At 42.1% G+C, this 15,501-nt stretch overlaps 1 protein-coding gene and 4 non-coding genes across 6 annotated transcripts in view; 2 read left to right on the plus strand and 3 right to left on the minus strand.

Moving 5' to 3' along the window:
• LOC137421978 (cartilage oligomeric matrix protein-like) overlaps positions 1–15,501 on the minus strand; it is a 140,598-nt gene that overhangs the window by 49,947 nt on the left and 75,150 nt on the right. The gene's annotated exons all lie outside the window — the stretch shown is intronic.
• Positions 6,190–6,262, minus strand: TRNAR-UCG (transfer RNA arginine (anticodon UCG)). The gene has a single exon. It is a non-coding gene; the product is annotated as a tRNA-Arg (tRNA).
• Positions 7,085–7,157, plus strand: TRNAR-UCG (transfer RNA arginine (anticodon UCG)). The gene has a single exon. It is a non-coding gene; the product is annotated as a tRNA-Arg (tRNA).
• TRNAR-UCG (transfer RNA arginine (anticodon UCG)) lies at positions 11,170–11,242 on the minus strand. Its single transcript has one exon. It is a non-coding gene; the product is annotated as a tRNA-Arg (tRNA).
• TRNAR-UCG (transfer RNA arginine (anticodon UCG)) lies at positions 13,885–13,957 on the plus strand. The gene has a single exon. It is a non-coding gene; the product is annotated as a tRNA-Arg (tRNA).

The raw sequence follows: 15,501 nt of genomic DNA on the forward strand, positions 1-15,501 counted from the left end.
CTTTTTGCTTCCCATCCCTTACTTTCCAAGCTCTTTTCCCTTCCCATCCTTTACTTACCAAGCTCTTTTCCCCTCCCAGCCTTTACTTTCCAAGCTCATTTCCCTTCCCATCCTTTACTTCCCAAGCTCTTTTCGCTTCCCATCCTTCACTTCCCAAGCTCTTTTCCCAACACATCTTTTACTTCCCAAGCTCTTTTCCCCTCCCAGCCTTTACTTTCCAAGCTCATTTCCCTTCCCATCCTTTACTTCCCAAGCTCTTTTCGCTTCCCATCCTTCACTTCCAAAGCTCTTTTCCCAACACATCTTTTACTTCCCAAGCTCTTTTCCCCTCCCATCCTTTACTTTCCAAGCTCATTTCCCTTCCCATCCTTTACTTCCCAAGCTCTTTTCGCTTCCCATCCTTCACTTCCCAAGCTCTTTTCCCAACACATCTTTTACTTCCCAAGCTCTTTTCCCCTCCCAGCCTTTACTTTCCAAGCTCATTTCCCTTCCCATCCTTTACTTCCCAAGCTCTTTTCGCTTCCCATCCTTCACTTCCCAAGCTCTTTTCCCAACACATCTTTTACTTCCCAAGCTCTTTTCCCCTCCCATCCTTTACTTTCCAAGCTCTTTTCCCTTCCCATCATTTACTTTCCAAGCTCATTTCCCTTCCCATCCTTTACTTCCCAAGCTCTTTTCCCCTCCCATCCTTTACTTCCCCAAGCTCATTTCCCTTCCCATCCTTTACTTCCCAAGCTCATTTCCCTTCCCATCCTTTACTTTCCAAGCTCATTTCCCTTCCCATCCTTTACTTCCCAAGCTCTTTTTGCTTCCCATCCCTTACTTCCCAAGCTTTTTTGCTTTTCCATTAATTATTTCCCAAGCTCTCGCTCTCTTCTAATCAATTTCTTTCCAAGCTCTTTTCCCTTCCCATTCCTAACTTCCCTGACTCACTCCTAATCAGTTGGCCATGTGGCCTAATGAATAAGGCATCTGCCTTCCGATCAGCAGATTGCAGGTTTGAATCTTGTCATGGTTGTTGCTTTGATTGCATTTTCTGTTTTTAGAACTATGAACTGAAGGGTCTGTTTCGGATGGGAACTCAAGTCCTGTTCGTCTCGCAACTCATATCTGTGATATTTACATTATTTAATTAGTTTCCTCTTGAATTATTTTATGTGCACATTTATCTTCATAATTGAATTCGAACTTTAGTTTTCATGCCACTTCTGGGAAAGCACTCACAACCAGGGGGTGCTATTTCAGCTACACATACAGTCGTGGCCAAAAATATTGGCACCCTTGCACTTTTTTCAAATAAAGCACCATTTCTTCCAGAAAATTGTTGAAATTAAAAAATAAAATCGCCCGGATAATATTATTGGCACCTTTCAAAAGTTGTGAGAAATAATTTGATTTCAAGCAGGTGGATTCTCCTTTACTTTGGAATTGAACTCACCTGTGGTGAGTTGCAGGTGCCTGAAATATATATATATATATATATATATATATATATATATATATATACATATATATATATATATATGTATATATATATATATATAAATCACTCATTCAATGAGTTTGAATGGAGAAAAGGAGTCAGTCTGCCGTTTTGTGTCACTGTGTGTACGTCAATGATCATGGAGAAAAGAAAGAAAACCAGAGAATTGTCTGAGGAGGTCTGACACAAGATAGTATCCAAGCATGGACAATCTCAAGGCTAGAACTCCATCTCCAGAGACCTTGATGTTCCTGTGTCCAATGTACGCAATGTTATCAGGAAGTTTAAGGCCCATTGCACTGCAGCCAACCTCCCTAGACGTGGCCGCAAAAGCAAACCTGATCGAAGATTGCAGCAAAGGATTATTCGAATTGTGGAGAAAGCAGCTCAATCAACTGCCAGACAGATTAAAGGTGACCTTCAGACACAAGGTACGACAGTTTCAACTCGCATCATCCGTCCCATATTCAATGAAAGGGAGTTCTGTGGGAGGAGACACAAGAGGACCCCACTGCTGACAGAGACCCAAAACACACCTGAACATGCCAAAATCCTTCTGGAAGAATGCCCTCTGGACAAAAATAAGACCAAATTAGAGCTTTTTGGTAAAGCACATCATCCCTATGTTGACAGAAAACAAAATTAAGGCTTCAAAGAAAAGAACAACTTCCCTACAGTCAAATATGGAAAAGGTTCAGTGATGTTTTGGGTTGCTGTGCTGCCTCTGGCACTGGGTGCCTTGAATGTGTGCATGGCATCATGAGATCAGGAGATTACCAAGGCATTTTGGAGCGCAATGTTCAACCTAGCATCAGAAAGCTGGGTATCTGTCGAAGGTCATGGGTCTTGCAGCAGGACAATGACCCCAAACACATTTCAAAATGCACCCAGGAATAGTTCAAGACAAAACACTGGACTATTCTGAAGTGGCCAGCAATGAGTCCAGATCTAAATCCCATTGAACACCTGTGTGAAGATCTGAAAACAGCAGTTGGGAGAAGGCACCCTTCAGATCTGGGAGAACTGGAGCAGTTTGCACAAGCAGAGTGGGACAAACAGCCAGGAGAGGTGTAGGAAGCTCATTCCTGGCTATAGGAATTGCTCGACTGCAGTTATTTTGTCCAAAGTCTGTGCTATCAAATATTAAGTCTGGGGTGTTAATAATTTTGTCAATGCCATTTCTTGTTATCTTCCTGACTTAAAAGGATAAATTAAGTTCTGAATAAAAAAACAAAGGTTCTGTAATAGTAATCGTGAAATAAAGAATTGTGGAGACCAAATACGTCTCTCAATTTCAACTTATTTATAGAGAAAATTGTGGGTTATTTGAAAAAGGTGCAAGGGTGACAATATTTTTGGCCACGACAGTACATACATACATACATACATACATACATATTACATACATACATACATTCATACATACATAAATACATATTACATACCCACAGGCCACATACACGATAGCTGCATTATGGTGTTACAGGTCTGCAAACTCCCCTCTGTATTCCTCAGATAATGTACATCCACACACGTAGGTTCCCGAGATTATTGCCCTGCGCTCGCGAAGCGAAAAGCGGGGTTAAGCATTCAGGTACGAACGTACGTGTGCCGTGTGCCGTGTGCCGTGTGCCGTGATGCTTTACGTGTTTGCATTTTGAAAATTCATTTTCTCGGCAGCATTGGTCCCATTGACATGAAATTTTCACCATAGGAGGGCCTGCTCCTGCAGAATATTGTATGAATATTACGACGTCATAGGTCAGGTGCTACAGGCGCCATCTTGGAAAAACTTCCCACCTCCATATCTCTGAAACCACTCCATGGGAAAAATTGAGACCTGGCTCATTGTCAAGTACTCCCCACGGGGAATAAGATATTGTAACGAATTTGAGAAAGTGTAACGAATGTGAGAATTATGGTTTTGTTGTGTGTAAATGTCACCCTCCGTAATGTAAAGAAAGGTCGTAGGTCATCCTCTTAGTTAATTCCATAAACATACATGCAGGGCACCATATATCCTTTTAAATAGTTATTCCCTTATTCTATGTAGTTTAAGGCTGTGTTTCCCAATAGTCGACCCTCCATTGCACCGAATTAAATAAGATTAGGTCCCATCTTCAAAATGTCAGGTTTGGATGGTTTTCGCCGCAAATGGACTCCATTGAGCACGCGGTCGGTACAGAGAAGAAAGGCGTGTCTCCGCACCTCGTCACAGAAAGGAGGAGTGAGTCGGCCCCGCTCAAACAACCCAGCACAAAGGGGTTTGGCTTGAGCGGGTGGAGAGAGAACGATCTGGGAGGTTCGCGAAGGTTCAAGGGTGGGGCTTATATAACCCGCGGGAGACGCCCCCACCTCAGATGAGTCCAAGCAGATGAGCTACGCAGATGAGCTACGCAGATGAGATACGTGCCGCGCTGCAGAGGAGATATGGACCGAGGCAACGCAAGGAGCGCGCGACGCAGCAGTGCGGAAAAAGGAACTTCGCCCGCGCAGTTTGGAACGGCGGGAGTTCGCACGACCGCGGCTCGGCTTTTTGACGGTGGTGCCTTCCGGCCCGACCGTGCCCAGTCTGCGCTGGACCTTCCTTGCCTCTCCAAGCCATCCACCTTCAGCCATTCATTCCTGCCTGCATTCCCCGTGTAAGTGTGATCGTTCGTCTGTCTTTCACATTGTCCTGGGGTATTAATTAAGCTTGTATAGTTAAGCTAATAATTGCACTGTGTCTCCTTGCTCCTTTCTGTCGTTATTTTCTTATCCTTCTTTCTCCTTGGTTATTTTGATGATTTGTAAATAATAATAATAAATTCGATTTGTTCTTCCTACCTTGCCTTTCTTTCCCTTACATCCGTCGTCGTTGTGATTTCACTCATTGGACACCTGTGGCACGATTTGGCCAACGTTTCAGGATCGGGTTTAGTCTTTGCGAATGGCTCGAACGTCGGGTTGCTAACACCGCTCGGCAATTATAACATCTAAAACCCGGGTTCGAGCGGTACTTGTCTCCCTAGTCTGCGAAGGGACGGATAAAGGTATTCAGGATAAACCCTGGACCCATAACCCTGATCCGTTCCATCCCGCGGGAAAGCGTTACAAGTACCAGGACCGGGGAGACGGCCAGCTTAACAGGACAAGGGGCTAATCACCCCTTGCTAATGGGAGAGCCGTCCCCCGTATCCATAACAATATGTTAATGATGATGTCATTGGTGCCTTCGTTATGACGTCATAATTCGACAAGTACAACACTTATCCGATCATTATTTTAAAATTTTCAGCAACTGTTCGTCTGATGGACACGAAATTTTCACCACAGGAGCGCCTCCTCCTTTCGAATATTCTAATGATAGTCATGACATCATAGGTTATGTGGTACAGGCGCCATCTTGGAAAAACCGAAAAATGTTGCACCTCTATATCTCCAAAACCGCTACTTGGAAAAAATTGAAACATGGCTCATTGTAAATAACTACATATGGGGAATAGGTGTGGTTACCGATGACGTCATTTGTGCCATAATTATGACGTCATCATTCGACAGGGACAACGCTTAGTCCGATCAGTTTGAAATGTATTGAGCATCATCTATGCAACAATTATATTAGAGAATATAAACTTGTGATGTCATCGCTCACATGATCTGGCAGCCATATTGGATCAAAGGAAAAAAATGTTCAAAAACAAGAGTTGGCTCACAGCAAGTTGACTGTGCAGCGTAAGTATTCGATGAATACCATCCAGTTTATCTCATTCAGTCTGTCAGTGAACCAGTCAATTAATGAGCCAGTCAATCAGTCAGTCAGTCAGTGAGTCTGTCTGTTCTCACGTATCACATTTTCACCTGACATGACCTCGAACCTCACCAAAATAAAAAAGACACATCACACCTCACCTTTTTGGCCCAAATGTAATCAGTCCAACTCAGCATAAAAATTTATACTTTCACCAAGTTTGGCCAATCCCATGTCTGCTTCATAAGTTAGAAGAGTTACAGAATTTTTACATAACGGAATCTCTGACCTTTGACATATTGACCCCAAAATCTATTGAGTTCATGTTTATATCACGATACATGCTTGCACCAAATTTGATTTAACTCCATTCAGCTGTTCTGAAGTATCACATTTTTACCTGACATGACCTCTGACCTTTGACATATTGACCCCAAAATCTATTCAGTTCATGTTTACATCACCATACATGCTTGCACGAAGTTTGATTTAAATCCATTCAGCTGTTCCGAAGTATCACATTTTTACCTGACATGACCTCTGACCTTTGACATATTGACCCCAAAATCTATTCAGTTCATGTTTACATCACCATACATGCTTGCACCAAGTTTGATTTAAATCCATTCAGCTGTTCTGAAGTATCACATTTTTACCTGACATGACCTCTGACCTTTGATCTGCAGATGTCATAATCCAATCAGTTCATCTTTGCATCATATGTACGTGTTCCAAGTTTGTTCAAAATCCCATCACTGGTTCACAAGTTGGCATGGCAACATTGGAAAATGAAGCTCGAATTCAATTGTAAAGATACATGTGAACATAAAATAATTTAATACGAAACTAATTAAATAATGCAACTATCACTGATCATGATGAAATGAGTTGCGTCAGATGAACAGGACTTGAGTGCCTGTGTGGGCCGGACTCTTCGGCTCGTCGTGATAAAAGCAGGAAATGTAAGAAAAAACAACGACCATGGCAGGATTCGAACCTGCAATCTTCTGATCCGAAGTCAGACGCCTTATCCATTAGGCCACATGGCCGGATGATTATGAATGCGTCAGGCAAGTCAGGAATGAGAAGGGAAAAGAGGTCGGGAAGCAAGGGTTGGTGCAGGAAAATAGCTTGGGAAGTTTGGGATGGTGAAGGAAAATAGCTTGGGAAGTTTGGGATGGTGCAGGAAAATAGCTTGGGAAGTTTGGGATGGTGAAGGAAAATAGCTTGGGATGTCAGGGATGGTAAAGGAAAAGAGCTTGGGAAGTCAAGGATGGTGAAGGAAAATAGCTTGGGATGTCAGGGATGGTAAAGGAAAATAGCTTGGGAAGTTTGGGATGGTGAAGGAAAATAGCTTGGAAAGTCAGGGATGGTAAAGGAAAATAGCTTGGGAAGTCAGGGATGGTGAAGGAAAAAAGCTTGGGAAGTCAGGGATGGCAAAGGAAAATAGCTTGGGAAGTCAGGGATGGTAAAGGAAAATAGCTTGGGAAGTCAGGGATGGTGAAGGAAAATAGCTTGGAAAGTCAGGGATTGTAAAGGAAAATAGCTTGGGATGTAAGGGATGGTAAAGGAAAAGAGCTTGGGAAGTAAGGGATGGATAAAGGAAAAGAGCTTGGGAAGTAAGGGATGGGAAAGGAAAAGAGCTTGGGAAGTAAGGGATGGTAAAGGAAAAGAGCTTGGGAAGTCAGGTGTTGAAATGTGGAGCGGATGGGGGGACAAAGCAAACAGAGGGGTGAAGCGGGGCAAAAGTTCAATAATATGTATTTTTTTGATGAGCCCCAATAATCCTGCTTTTATTGACATCAACAAATATTGTTATTAAAACATTTATTTTTACCATTTCAGTGATTATAGCGATTCAAGCTCCACGTGGCTGTGTGGCCTAATGGATAAGGCGTCTGACTTCGGATCAGAAGATTGCAGGTTCGAATCCTGTCACAGTCGTTGTTTTCATTGCATTTTCTGTTTTTGTGACGAGGAACTGAAGGGTTTGTTTCGAATGGGAACTGAAGTCCTGTTTGCCTCACAACTCATATAGCAATGATTTGTGATATTTACATTATTTAATTAGTTCCCCATTCAATTACTTTATGTGCATATTTATCTTTGTAATTGAATTCGAGCTTCAGTTTCCAATCCACTACTGGGCGAGCACTCCCACAACCAGGGGGCGATATTTCAGCTACATGTGCGCACACAAACAGTCGTGGCCAAAAATATTGGCACCCTTGCACTTTTTTCAAATATTGCACCATTTCTCCCAGAAAATTGTTGAAATAAAAAAATATTTTGGTATCAACATTTGTAATTATTTGGTTTGCAATGGAACAAAACAAAAAAAAAAAGGAAAAAAAATACTAAAGCTTCGCTTATTCCACAAAGAAATCCTAAAATCGCTTGGATAATATGATTGCCACCTTTCAGAAGTTGTTAGAAATAATTAGATTTCAAGCAGGTGGATTCTCCTTTACTTTGGAATTGAACTCACCTGTGGTGAGTTGCAGGTGCCTGAAATATATATTTTTAAATCACTCATTCAACGAGTTTGAATGCAGAAAAGGAGTCATTCTGCTGTTTTGTATTACTGTGTCCCTCAATGAGCATGGAGAAAAGAAAGAAAACCACAGAATTGCCTGAGGAGGTCAGACACAAGATTGTAGCCAAGCATGCACAACCTCAAGGCTGCAACTCCATCTCCAGAGACCTTGGTGGTCCTGTGTCCACCCTACGCAATGTTATCAGGAAGTTTAAGGCCCATAGCACTGCAGCCAACCTCTCCAGACGTAGTCGCAAGAGAAAACTTGATGGAAGATTTCAGCGAAGGATTGTCCAAATGGTGGAGAAAGCACCTCGATCAACTGCCAAACAGATTCAAGCTGACCTCCAGACACAAGGCACGACAGTTACAACTCTCATCATCCGTCGCCAATTCAATGGAAGGGGGTTGTATGGTTGGATACACAGGAGGACCCCACTGCTGAGAAAGAGACCCAAAACACACCCGAACATGCCAAAATCCTTCTGGGAGAATGTCCTCTGGACAAAAATGAGACCAAATTAGAGCTTTTTGGTAAAGCACATCATCTCTATGTTGACAGAAAACAAAATAAAGGTTTCAAAGAAAAGAACACCTTCTCTACAGTCAAACATGGACGAGGTTCAGTGATGTTTTTGGGTTGCTGTGCTGCCTCTGGCACTGGGTACCTTGAATGTGTGCACGGCATCATGAATTCAGGAGATTACGAAGGCATTTTGGAGCGCAATGTTCAACCTTGCGTCAGAAAGCTGGGTCTCCATCGAAGATCATAGGTCTTGCAGCAGGACAATGACCCCAAACACACTTCAAAAAGCACCTGGGAATGGTTCAAGACAAAACGCTGGACTGTTCTGAAGTGGCCAGCAATGAGTCCAGATCTAAATCCCATTTGACACCTGTGTGAAGATCTGAATACAGCAGTTGGGATAAGGCACCCTTCAAATCTGGGAGAACTGGAGCAGTTTGCACAAGAAGAGTGGGACAATCTGTCAGTGGAGAGGTGAAGGAAGCTCATTTCACGGCTACAGGAATTGCTCCACTGCAGTTATTTTGTCCATCGGCTGTGCCACCAAATATCAAGTCTGGGTTGTTAATAATTTTGGCAATGCCATGTCTTATTATCTTCCTGACTTAAAAGGACATATTAAGCACTGAATCAAAAAACAAAGGTTCTGTCATATTAACAGTGAAATAAAGAATTGTGGAGACCAAATACTTTTCTCAATTTCAACTTATTTTTAGAGAAAATTGTGTGTTATTTGAAAAAAGTGCAAGGGTGACAATATTTTTGGCCACGACAGCACATACATACATACATACATACATACATACATGCATACATATATACATACACACATACAAACGTATGACATACATACATACACACATAGACTCATACATACATACATATATACATACATACACACATAGATACATACATACATACATACCAACGTATTACATACATACATACACATCTAGATACATACATACATATATACATATATACATACATACACATATAAATCCATACATACATACATACAAACATATATACATACATACATACATACATATATACATATATACATACATACAAACGTATTACATACATACACACATAGATACACATACATACATACATATTCCATACCCACAGGCTGCCTTATGGTGTTACAGGTCTGCAAAATGCCCTCTTTATTCCTCAGATAATGTGCAACCACACACGGAGGTTCCCGAGATCATTACCCTGCGCTCGCGAAGCGAAAAGCGGGGTGAAGCATTCAGTAACATACGTACATACGTGTGCCGTGTGCCGTGTGCCGTACGTGTCTGCATGAAAAAAAAAAACATTTTGTCGGCAAGCAATGGTCCGATTGACATGAAATTTTCACCACAGGAGGGCCTCCTCCTTTCGAATATTCTAATGATAATCATGACGTCATAGGTTATGTGGCACAGGCGCCATTTTGGAAAAACCGAAAAATGTTGCACCTCCATATCTCCAAAACCGCTGCTTGGAAAAATTGAAACATGGCTCATTTTAAAGAACTCCATATGGGGGATAGGTGTTGTTACCGATGACGTCATTTGTGCCATAATTATGACGTCATCATTCGACAGGGACAACGCTTAGTCCGATCAGTTTGAAATGTATTGAGCATGATCTATGCAACAATTATATTAGAGAATATAAACTTGTGATGTCATCGCTCACGTGATCTGGCAGCCATATTGGATCAAAGAAAAGAAATGTTCAAAAACAGAAGAGTTGGCTCACAGCAAATTGACTGCGCAGGTTAAGTATTCTATGAATACCATCTAGTTTATCTCATTCAGTCTGTCAGTGAACCAGTCAATGAATGAGCCAGTGAATCAATCAGTCAGTCAGTGAGTCTGTCTGTTCCCACGTATCACATTTTTACCTGACATGACCTCGAACCTCACCAAAATAAAAAAGACACATCACGCCTCACCTTTTTGGCCCAAATATAATCAGTCCAACTCAGCATCATAATTTATACTTTCACCAGGTTTGGCCAATCCCATCTCCGCTTCATAAGTTAGAAGAGTTACAGAATTTTTACTTAATCGGACCTCTGACCTTTGACATATTGACCCCAAAATCTATTCAGTTCATGTTTATATCACCATACATGCTTGCACCAAATTTGATTTAACTCCATTCAGCTGTTCTGAAGTATCACATTTTTACCTGACATGACCTCTGACCTTTGACATATTGACCCCAAAATCTATTCAGTTCATGTTTATATCACCATACATGCTTGCACCAAGTTTGATTTAACTCCATTCAGCTGTTCTGAAGTATCACATTTTTACCTGACATGACCTCTGACCTTTGACATATTGACCCCAAAATCTATTCAGTTCATGTTTACATCACCATACATGCTTGCACCAAGTTTGATTTAACTCCATTCAGCTGTTCTGAAGTATCACATTTTTACCTGACATGACCTCTGACCTTTGACATATTGACCCCAAAATCTATTCAGTTCATGTTTACATCACCATACATACTTGCACCAAGTTTGATTTAAATCCATTCAGCTGTTCTGAAGTATCACATTTTTACCTGACATGACCTCTGACCTTTGATCTGCAGATGTCATAATCCAATCAGTTCATCTTTGCATCATATGTAGGTGTTCCAAGTTTGTTCAAAATCCCATCACTGGTTCACAAGTTGGCATGGCAACATTGGAAAATGAAGCTCGAATTCAATTGTAAAGATACATGTGAACATAAAATAATTTAATTCGAAACTAATTAAATAATGCAACTATCACTGATCATGATGAAATGAGTTGCGTCAGATGAACAGGGCTTGAGTGCCTGTCTGGGCCGGACTCTTCGGCTCGTCGTGATAAAGGCAGAAAATGTAAGAAAAAACAACGACCATGGCAGGATTCGAACCTGCAATCTTCTGATCCGAAGTCAGACGCCTTATCCATTAGGCCACATGGCCAGATGATTATAAATGCGTCAGGCAAGTCAGGAATGAGAAGGGAAAAGAGGTCGGGAAGCAAGGGTTGGTGCAGGAAAATAGCTTGGGAAGTCAGGGATGGTAAAGGAAAATAGCTTGGGAAGTTTGGGATGGTGAAGGAAAATAGCTTGGGAAGTTTGGGATGGTGAAGGAAAATAGCTTGGGAAGTTTGGGTTGGTGCAGCAAAATAGCTTGGGTAGTTTGGGTTGGTGAAGGAAAATAGCTTGGAAAGTCAGGGATGGTAAAGGAAAATAGCTTGGGAAGTTTGGGATGGTGAAGGAAAATAGCTTGGGAAGTTTGGGATGGCAAAGGAAAAGAACTTGGGAAGTTAGGGATGGCAAAGGAAAAGAGCTTGGGAAGTAAGGGATGGCAAAGGAAAAGAGCTTGGGAAGTTTGGGATGGTGAAGGAAAATAGCTTGGGAAGTTTGGGATGGTGAAGGAAAATAGCTTGGGAAGTTTGGGATGGCAAAGGAAAAGAACTTGGGAAGTTAGGGATGGCAAAGGAAAAGAGCTTGGGAAGTAAGGGATGGCAAAGGAAAAGAGCTTGGGAAGGAAGGGATGGTAAAGGAAAAGAGCTTGGGAAGTAAGGGATGGCAAAGGAAAAGAGCTTGGGAAGTAAGGGATGGTGAAGGAAAAGAGCTTGGGAAGTAAGGGATGGCAAAGGAAAAGAGCTTGGGAAGTAAAGGATAGCAAAGGAAAAGAGCTTGGGAAGTTAGGGATGGCAAAGGAAAAGAACTTGGGAAGTTAGGGATGGCAAAGGAAAAGAGCTTGGGAAGTAAGGGATGGCAAAGGAAAAGAGCTTGGGAAGTAAGGGATGGCAAAGGAAAAGAGCTTGGGAAGTAAGGGATGGTGAAGGAAAAGAGCTTGGGAAGTAAGGGATGGCAAAGGAAAAGAGCTTGGGAAGTAAAGGATAGCAAAGGAAAAGAGCTTGGGAAGTAAAGGATGGCAAAGGAAAAGAACTTGGGAAGTTAGGGATGGCAAAGGAAAAGAGCTTGGGAAGTAAGGGATGGCAAAGGAAAAGAGCTTGGGAAGGAAGGGATGGTAAAGGAAAAGAGCTTGGGAAGTAAGGGATGGCAAAGGAAAAGAGCTTGGGAAGTAAGGGATGGTGAAGGAAAAGAGCTTGGGAAGTAAGGGATGGCAAAGGAAAAGAGCTTGGGAAGTAAGGGATGGCAAAGGAAAAGAGCTTGGGAAGTCAGGGATGGTGAAGGAAAATAGCTTGGGAAGTCAGGGATGGTAAAAGAAAATAGCTTGGGAAGTTTGGGATGGTGAAGGAAAAGAGCTTGGGAAGTCAGGGATGGTGAAGGAAAATAGCTTGGGAAGTTTGGGATGGTAAAGGAAAAGAGCTTGGGAAGTCAAGGCTGGTAAAGGAAAATAGCTTGGAAAGTCAGGGATGGTAAAGGAAAATAGCTTGGGAAGTCAGGGATGGTGAAGGAAAATAGCTTGGGAAGTAAGGGATGGTAAAGGAAAAGAGCTTGGGAAGTAAGGGATGGTAAAGGAAAAGAGCTTGGGAAGTAAGGGATGACAAAGGAAAAGAGCTTGGGAAGTAAGGGATGGTAAAGGAAAAGAGCTTGGGAAGTAAGGGATGGTAAAGGAAAAGAGCTTGGGAAGTAAGGGATGACAAAGGAAAAGAGCTTGGGAAGTAAGGGATGGTGAAGGAAAAGAGCTTGGGAAGTAAGGGATGGTAAAGGAAAAGAGCTTGGGAAGTAAGGGATGACAAAGGAAAAGAGCTTGGGAAGTAAGGGATGGTAAAGGAAAAGAGCTTGGGAAGTAAGGGATGGCAAAGGAAAAGAGCTTGGGAAGTAAGGGATGGTGAAGGAAAATAGCTTGGGAAGTAAGGGATGGACAAGGAAAAGAGCTTGGGAAGTAAGGGATGGTAAAGGAAAAGAGCTTGGGAAGTAAGGGATGACAAAATGAAAGAGCTTGGGAAGTAAGGGATGGTAAAGGAAAAGAGCTTGGGAAGTAAGGGATGGTAAAGGAAAATAGCTTGGGAAGTCAGGGATGGTGAAGGAAAAGAGCTTGGGAAGTAAGGGATGGTAAAGGAAAAGAGCTTGGGAAGTAAGGGATGACAAAATAAAAGAGCTTGGGAAGTAAGGGATGGTAAAGGAAAAGAGCTTGGGAAGTAAGGGATGGTAAAGGAAAAGAGCTTGGGAAGTAAGGGATGGTAAAGGAAAAGAGTTTGGGAAGTAAGGGATGGTAAAGGAAAAGAGCTTGGGAAGTAAGGGATGGTAAAGGAAAAGAGCTTGGGAAGTAAGGGATGGATCAAGGAAAAGAGCTTGGGAAGTAAGGGATGGTAAAGGAAAAGAGCTTGGGAAGTAAGGGATGGTAAAGGAAAAGAGCTTGGGAAGTCAAGAATGGTAAAGGAAAAGAGCTTGGGAAGTAAGGGATGGTAAAGGAAAAGAGCTTGGGAAGTCAGGTGTTGAAATGTGGAGCGGATGGGGGGACAAAGCAAACAGAGGGGTGAAGCGGGGCAAAAGTTCAATTATATGTATTTTTTTGATGAGCCCCAATAATCTGTATTTTTTTGATGAGCCCCAATAATCCTGCTTTTATTGACATCAACAAATATTGTTATTAAAACATTTATTTTTACCATTTCAGTGATTATAGCGATTCAAGCACCACGTGGCTGTGTGGCCTAATGGATAAGGCGTCTGACTTCGGATCAGAAGATTGCAGGTTCGAATCCTGTCACAGTCGTTGTTTCTATTGCATTTTCTGTTTTTGTGACGAGGAACTGAAGGGTTTGTTTCGAATGGGAACTCAAGTCCTGTTTGCCTCACAACTCATATAGCAATGATTTGTGATATCTACATTATTTAATTAGTTCCCTATTCAATTACTTTATGTGCATATTTATCTTTGTAATTGAATTCGAGCTTCAGTTTCCAATCCACTACTGGGCGAGCACTCCCACAACCAGGGGGCGATATTTCAGCTACATGTGCGCACACAAACAGTCGTGGCCAAAAATATTGGCACCCTTGCACTTTTTTCAAATATTGCACCATTTCTCCCAGAAAATTGTTGAAATAAAAAAATATTTTGGTGTCAACATTTGTAATTATTTGGTTTCCAGTGGAATAAAACAAAAAAAAGAAAGAAAAAAATACTAAAGCTTCGCTTATTCCACAAAGAAATCCTAAAATCGCCCGGATAATATTATTGGCACCTTTCAGAAGTTGTTACAAATAATTAGATTTCAAGCAGGTGGATTCTCCTTTACTTTGGAATTGAACTCACCTGTGGTGAGTTGCAGGTGCCTGAAATATATATTTTTAAATCACTCATTCAACGAGTTTGAATGCAGAAAAGGAGTCATTCTGCTGTTTTCTGTTACTGTGTCCCTCAATGAGCATGGAGAAAAGCATGAAAACCACAGAATTGCCTGAGGAGGTCAGACACAAGATTGTAGCCAAGCATGCACAACCTCAAGGCTGCAAGTCCATCTCCAGAGACCTTGGTGTTCCTGTGTCCACCGTACGCAATGTTATCAGGAAGTTTAAGGCCCATAGCACTGCAGCCAACCTCTCCAGACGTAGTCGCAAGAGAAAACTTGATGGAAGATTTCAGCGAAGGATTGTTCAAATGGTGGAGAAAGCACCTCGATCAACTGCCAAACAGATTCAAGCTGACCTCCAGACACAAGGCACGACAGTTACAACTCTCATCATCCGTCGCCAATTCAATGGAAGGGGGTTGTATGGTTGGATACACAGGAGGACCCCACTGCTGAGAAAGAGACCCAAAACACACCCGAACATGCCAAAATCCTTCTGGGAGAATGTCCTCTGGACAAAAATGAGACCAAATTAGAGCTTTTTAGTAAAGCACATCATCTCTATGTTGACAGAAAACAAAATAAAGGTTTCAAAGAAAAGAGCACCTTATCTACAGTCAAACATGTACGACGTTCAGTGATGTTTTTGGGTTGCTGTGCTGCCTCTGGCACTGGGTACCTTGAATGTGTGCACGGCATCATGAATTCAGGAGATTACAAAGGCATTTTGGAGCGCAATGTTCAACCTTGCGTCAGAAAGCTGGGTCTCCATCGAAGGTCATAGGTCTTGCAGCAGGACAATGACCCCAAACACACTTCAAAAAGCACCTGGGAATGGTTCAAGACAAAACGCTGGACTGTTCTGAAGTGGCCAGCAATGATTCCAGATCTAAATCCCATTTGACACCTGTGTGAAGATCTGAAAACAGCAGTTGGGAGAAGGCACCCTTCAAATATGGGAGAA

This window comes from Myxine glutinosa, chromosome 2 (genome assembly GCF_964187855.1).
Source record: "Myxine glutinosa chromosome 2, kmMyxGlut1.1, whole genome shotgun sequence".
In the NCBI taxonomy this organism is placed as follows: Eukaryota; Metazoa; Chordata; class Myxini; order Myxiniformes; family Myxinidae; genus Myxine; species Myxine glutinosa.